The sequence below is a fragment of the Sturnira hondurensis genome, unplaced genomic scaffold, assembly GCF_014824575.4.
Source record: "Sturnira hondurensis isolate 20B ecotype Veracruz unplaced genomic scaffold, ASM1482457v3 Scaffold0021143, whole genome shotgun sequence".
Classification (NCBI taxonomy): domain Eukaryota; kingdom Metazoa; phylum Chordata; class Mammalia; order Chiroptera; family Phyllostomidae; genus Sturnira; species Sturnira hondurensis.
In genome coordinates this window covers 1,994,833-2,001,305 of record NW_028093774.1, presented here as the reverse complement: position 1 = coordinate 2,001,305, position 6,473 = coordinate 1,994,833, and the positions used below count along the sequence as shown (strand labels likewise).

At 55.5% G+C, this 6,473-nt stretch overlaps 1 non-coding gene across 1 annotated transcript; it reads right to left on the bottom strand.

The window, feature by feature from the left end:
* Positions 1–5,847: 5,847 nt before the first annotated feature.
* LOC118977007 (U11 spliceosomal RNA) lies at positions 5,848–5,975 on the bottom strand. Its single transcript, XR_005064416.1, has one exon. It is a non-coding gene; the product is annotated as a U11 spliceosomal RNA (small nuclear RNA).
* Between the last annotated feature and the right edge of the window lie 498 nt (positions 5,976–6,473).

Sequence of the window (6,473 nt, the reverse complement as noted above, 5' to 3'; positions counted from 1 at the left end):
ACCCGTGTGGCTCAGTTGGTCAGAGCATCGTCCCAGTGTGCCAGGGTTAAAGTACAGAGAAGTGGAACAACCAATCTGTGTTTCTCTCTAGAAAAAAAAAAGGAAACTGAAGGACAGGCCAGCTCAGCCCCAGGACAGTGCTCGGCTGGTGAAGGGCCCTCCCTACACGCCACCAAGGCGCACCAGCATCCACTTACCAGCGAGTGTGTCCCAGCTCTGGGCGAGCAGAAGCATGGAGAGCCGCAAAAAGGAGGAAGAAACCGCCTGGCCTCCAGAAGCTTCCCACCTAGGGACTACCCAGTAAAGACAAGACAGTTAACTGAGCCCTAAGGGCTATTGCCTGCTGTGGGGGACACTGGAGCCCACGCAGGGGTTCTCTGGCCGGGACACTCTGATTGGTATGGGGAAGGCTTCCTTAAGGATTCGGGGAGTGTGGGCCAAGGCAGGAAGGGGCACAGCCACCAACAAGGAACCTCCTTTGAGGCCAGATGTCAGGGCAGAGCAGGAGGGAGAGGAAAACAGTAACGGATGAGGACGTTTATTTAGCACCTACTACAGGCCAGGTTTGTGTGTATTATTTCACTCAAACTTTACAACAACCTTACACAGTAAGAGTCCTATTGTACAGAGAAAGTGGCCCAGACAGGTTTAGAGATGCGTGTGAGATCACTCAGCTGGTGAATGTCGAAGCCCCTTTTTCTTCTCTGCCACACCTCCTTACCGCTCGGCTACCGACCGCCGGGCTCCGCAGGCAGCGGTGCGGGTAGCAGAGGACACAGGCAGTGGCCTCACCAGGTGTTGCCACCGACCGCTCCCAGGGGGCCGGTCCTGCCTCCCTCCGGGAACAGGAGGCAAACGAGATCCGGCCCCTGCTCACGGGGGAGCTGTGCTTTCGTGGGAAAGCACATTCACAAGCCCTTTCGCTGCAACGTCAGGACGACCGCAGTCGGGGCAGAACGCTGCGGAAGTGCCCGCTTGAGGGAGGCGCAGTCCGAGCTGTTTCGGAAGAGGAGTGGAGTTGAGGAATGGGGAGGAGGAGAGAGAAGTCTGGAAACAAAGGTATGGACGCCACGGCGCGCATGAACACATCTAGAGGGAGCAGGTCAAAAGGCGAAGCCAGGAGGCTAACGAGAGCCTCGCCAAGAGCTGGGTGACCCTAAGGTCCCGGGGCCCCCCTGCAGCTTGGACCTGGGAGTGATGTGGCATCATCCGCATGCCAGAAAAACCTCAGGCGGGTCTTGGGGAGGGAGGACGGGGGCAGGCAGGGGAGCTGGCTGGCGGAGGGGTAGGTGTGAGCCGGGGCCTGCTCCAGGGCAGGCGCGGCAGCGATGCAGCCTCGTTGGCTTCAAAACCGTTTAGGAGGCAAATGCATTGGGATTCGGTGGCTCCAGCGGGGACGAGGGGATGAGAGGAGACACCTGTGGCAGAGGGAAAGAGAAGGGCGAGGAGGGCCGGTCAGGGGACCCAGGGAGTGGGCTGCCCGTGGGGCCCCCACAGGGCGTGGGTTTAGAGCTCTGGGGAGAGTCCTGACATAGACAGAAGCTCAGCGCGGTGAGCACAAGGTGGCTGTTAAGCCACAAGAGTGGGTCAGGCGGCGCGGCAGAGCAGCGAGAGGGGCACAAGTCAGAAGGGAGAAAGCAAAGAAAAAGGAGAGTGGCGGAGACAGCCAGGGCGGGAGTCCCAGGGGCAGAGGCAGAGGCAGACCGTGCTGAGTGGGAGAGAAGGTGAGTCCTTGACCTGTTTAGGCGCAACACCTGGTAGGGGCAGAGTGTCTGGGGAACTGCCGGGGACACTGTGCCCAGTGTCGGGACCAGCAGGCGAGGTAGACTTGCGACAGACGTGGCCTCAGGAGGCTTAGCTGAAAGGGGATAAGAGCAACGGCGTGGGGTGGGGGTGGGGGGGCGGCGGCACAGTACGAGAACCTTGTGTTTAAAGACTAGGAGACTTAAAGGAGCTGGGAGGCACAGAAACCGATAGGGGTGTGTGTGGGGGGGGGCAGGGGAGACAAGCCACGTGCAGGGACACTAGGAACAGGAGGTGGTCCGAGACTACAGGCAGAGGACACTGCTCAGCCAGGGGTGGCACCACAAATGCAGGGGAGCCTTGTCAGCATGTAGGGGGGATGGCACAAAGGGACAGCCGGAGTATGAGGAAATGTTTTTTGTTTTTAAAATAGTTTACTTATTTTTTAGAGAAAGGGGAAGGGAAGGAGAAAGAGAGGGGGAGAAACATCAATGTGTGGTTGCCTCTCCTGTATCCCCTACTGGGGACCTGGCCTGCAACCCAGGCATGTGCCCCAACTGGGAATCCAACCAGTGAACCTTTGCTTCACAGGCCCGTGCTCAATCCACTGAGCTACACCAGCCAGGGCAGGAAATGTTTTTTTGGTATGTTAATGTCAAATTACATTAATTGATTTAAAAAAAATTTTTAAATCAATTTATTTGTAGAGAGGAGACAGGAGGGAGAAAGAGAGGGAAACATCAATGTGTGGTAACCTCTTGCACACTCCCCACTGGGGACCTGGCCTGCCCCAACCCAGGAATGTGCCCTGACTGGGAATCGAACCAGCAACCCTTTGGGTTGCAGGCCAGCGCTCAATCCACTGAGCCACACCAACCAGGGCAGGAAATAAGTTCTGATCCCCCCAATTTTCATGAAGTAGGAGGCCAGGGAATTGGGCCACTGCAGGGGTATGGGAGATGGACAGAAGAGGTTTTCTTAAGGACTTTGAGGGAAGTAACTCGGAGAATTTGCTGAGCAAAATGGTGCAGGGGGTTGAGTTGGGACAAGTAAAGAGGGTTGTCAGGTGACACCGTATACTCAGCTGATGCTGTAGCCTAGAAAAATCTACATACACGAGTGGAGTTTCCTCCAGTAGACCCCGCATTTCACAGGTACACACAGAAGCGGGTTGATCCAAGGGTGAAACTTCATCAGACATAAGCAGAGCAGGAAGCTGAAGATGCTGTGACCGACCGCGGTGTCCCAGTCTGGGAGGGACAGAGGATCAGAGAGGTCTTCGGCTGCAGCACCAGGAAGGCACACAGCAGGTGTGAGCGCGGACAGAGTGGGAGACTGGGAGTTAAAGTCCCAGACACGGCACTGCTCCCAGGCACGGGCAAGGACCGGCAGCTACGGAGGTAGAAACGAAGGTAACTGGCATCGACAAGGTAACACATAGAGGGTCTGTGCCGACCCCATCCTGCCGAGTCCAGTCTGGCTTAGGTTTGGGAGGAAGACTGCAGATGGAGGGCCCAATCTTCCTTCCATGGCTGCAGGAGACGCTTCGCTGGTGGGGAGGGCGCGGGCCTCTGGCCGCCGGGGTGAGCACTGCCCTGGCATGTGCCATCGCAAGTCTGGAGCAGGCCCACAGGCGATGCGAGGTTGCACTCCGGCCACTCGGACCAGATGCTCATCCACTCCTCGGGCAGTGCAGGGTGGCAGTTCACAGCACGACCACGTCCTCTGCCCACTCCACCCCTCCAACGCTGCACATACAACAGGGTGCAACCTGAGGGAAGGAATAACTGTGCCCTAAAGAGTGCCTGGGAGAGTGGGGGCGGGAGCTGTGCAGCTCTGGACTGGGCTGTGGTTCTCTGCAGGGTGGTGAGGAGGGGCTGCTGTTTCCCCGGGGGGCGGTCGCTGGCCCCACCATGACAACGGCCCTGCCAGGTTGTCTTGGGTTCACCCTCTCCAGCCAAAGTACCTGTGTTGCAAGGGGAACAGACACCAACAGCTGGATTGCAGAGCTGGACACTCCCCAAAAGGAGCTTCACCACTGAGAAATGGGAGTTCTGAATGACACAGAAACACAAAAGGAAGTTAATTTACTTATTCAATTATTTGAGAGGGGAAAGGAGGGACAAAGCAAGTGGGAAAACATCAATGTGCCAGAGAAACACTGATCAGTTGTCCCCCACACGCACTCAACCGGGGACCTGGCCTGCAACCTGGACATGTGCCCTGACTGGGCATTGAACCCACAACCTTTCAGTTTTCGGTACACCCAACCTCCCTGAGCCACACCAGCCAGGACTATGTACAACACTTTTTTTTTTTAAATTTTATTTATTTATTTTTTAGAGGGGAAGGAGAGAGGGAGAGAAACATCAGTGTATGGTTGCCTTTTGTGCCTCCCATGCTGGTAGTTAGCCTGCAAGGAACCGGCCTGCAACCCAGGCATGTGCCCTGACTGGGAATCGAACCGCGATCGTCTGGTTCGCAGGCCCGCGCTCAATCCACTGAGCTACGCCAGCCAGGGCTACACTTTTTTTTTTTTAAGATTTTTTTATCTTTAGAGGAGAAGGGAAGGAGAGAAGGAGAGAAATATCAATGTATGGTTGCTTCTTGTGAGTCCCCTGCTGGGAACTGGCCTGCCACCCAGGCATGTGCCCTGACTAGGAATCGAACTGTGATGGTGTGGTTCGCAGGCCGGTACTCCATCCACTGAGCTACACCAGCCAGGGCTATTTACTACACTTTTAATAGACAATAATCTGCTTAGCTCAGAGACTAAAAACCTATCACTGATGACAAATCTCTTTTTTAAAATCTTTACTGTATTTTTTTTCATATTACCTTTCAGTCCCCTTATATCCCCCTCCCCTCTAGGACAAATCTCTTGCCAGGTGAGTGCCGGGCCCTGTCGGTATGCATTAAGGCCCACAGCCCGCAGTGCCTGGGTGCAAGGCGTAGCACTGCACGGGGACGTGTGTGGACAGGGCCCGTTCACCCAGCAATGAGCGGGAACAGTGGGGAGGGGCTGGAACCAGCCCTGGGAGCAGGAGCGCTTTTCCCCCAGCGCAAGTGGGCATCTCACCTACCATCTCTGCTGACACCCACAACCCCTGCACACTGGCGTCCCTCCGCCCAAGGGAGAGCCAAGACAGTGAAGAGGTCAGCAGTGTCAGGACATTGCAGACGTCACCTGAGTGATAAACGGCACACCCAGGACCTGAACTAAGTTTCGAGGGCTCCAGTCTGTCCTTCCCACTGGTCAACCCCATAGCTGTCCTACCTTCCAAGGCCTGAAATTCCAAAACAGCCCCCAGGGCTAATCCCCCAGTTAAGGTGGGAATGCTGAACTGGGTTCACATAAAGTGGGGGGCGGGGGAGTGGGACACAAGGTTAAAAACCGGCAACAGCAGTTTCAATGGATTAATTTATTTCCAAGGCTAAAATAGCCTTTTTGTACTGAGTGCTATGGACTTGATGAATTTACAAATTTATCAGCTGATTTATTTTACTTACTCCCTTTTCAGAGAAATTAACATAAAAAAGCCAAGGCCTGGGTCGGCGCTGGGTAGTCGGCTCACCCCTCTGGAGGGCCTCTCCCCCATGGAGCTGGGCTTCCTTCCGGTGGGAGCCATCGGCCCACGGCCCACCTCCCCTCCGCACTGCAGGCTCCACCAGGACAGGCGTTCGCCCTGCCCTCAGCTGTGCTCTGGGCCACAGAGCAGGAGCTTGCAAGCAGGGAAGGGACAGCTGGGCTTACCTAATGCCCTAGTTCCCACCTTCTTAATGAACAGAAAAGCCCCATCCTGCCCACTCCCCCAGAGGGCAAGGGAAGCCCCCAGTCCACACTAGCCCTTCCCAAGCCACCACACTAACCTGGCCCACGCCCCGTGGCACACGAGGCAGCCGATGCCACTTCTCACCCCGCAGAAGTGCTGTGGGAGCGACCCTGGATCCGAGGGGAGTCTTCTGCTCCCCCTGGAGCACCTGCGCTGCGTTCGTCCAGAGGGGCAGTGGCAGGAGCAAGTGCCACGCAAGTCGGGGACGCGGCTCCTCTGCAGAGGCATTCTACCCGCAAAGCAGGGAAAGCGAGGCTTGTCTCCTTTTTTCCCAGGTGCCAGGACCAACGATCACCAGCTCCCCAGACACCAAGTTATGCTTCTGAAATCTGATGTCGATCCCACACATAGAATGATCAAGCTGCCCTGTGTGTGCCACTCAGGACAGAAATCCTTTTTGGGGGTCTTCACCTGTTATTAAAGATTTCAACTCACCTCAGATTTACAGGCATAACCAGATGCATTTATTGTCATAAGCCACACAGCCTCAGAAAAGGACTTTGACTAAGACCTTTTTAAAAAAAAAAGATTTATTTATTTATTTGAGAGGGGAAGGGAAGGAGACAGAGAGGGAGAGAAGCATCAGTGTGTGGTTGCCTCTTGAGCCTGCCCCACTGGGGAACTGGCCTGCAACCCAGGCTTGTGCCCAGACTGGGAATGGAACTGGTGATACTTTGGTTTGCAGGCCAGCACTCAATCCACTGAGCTACACCAGCCAGGGCATGACTAAGACCTTCTAAAAGTAAAAGGCAAAATGCTGCATAAAAGAAGGGCTTAAAAGACATGTACAGACCTGGCTGGTGTAGCTCAGTGGACTGAGCACGGGCCTGCGAACCAAAACATTGTGGTTCGATTCCCAGTCAGGGCACATGCCTGGGTTGCAGGCCAGTTCCCAGC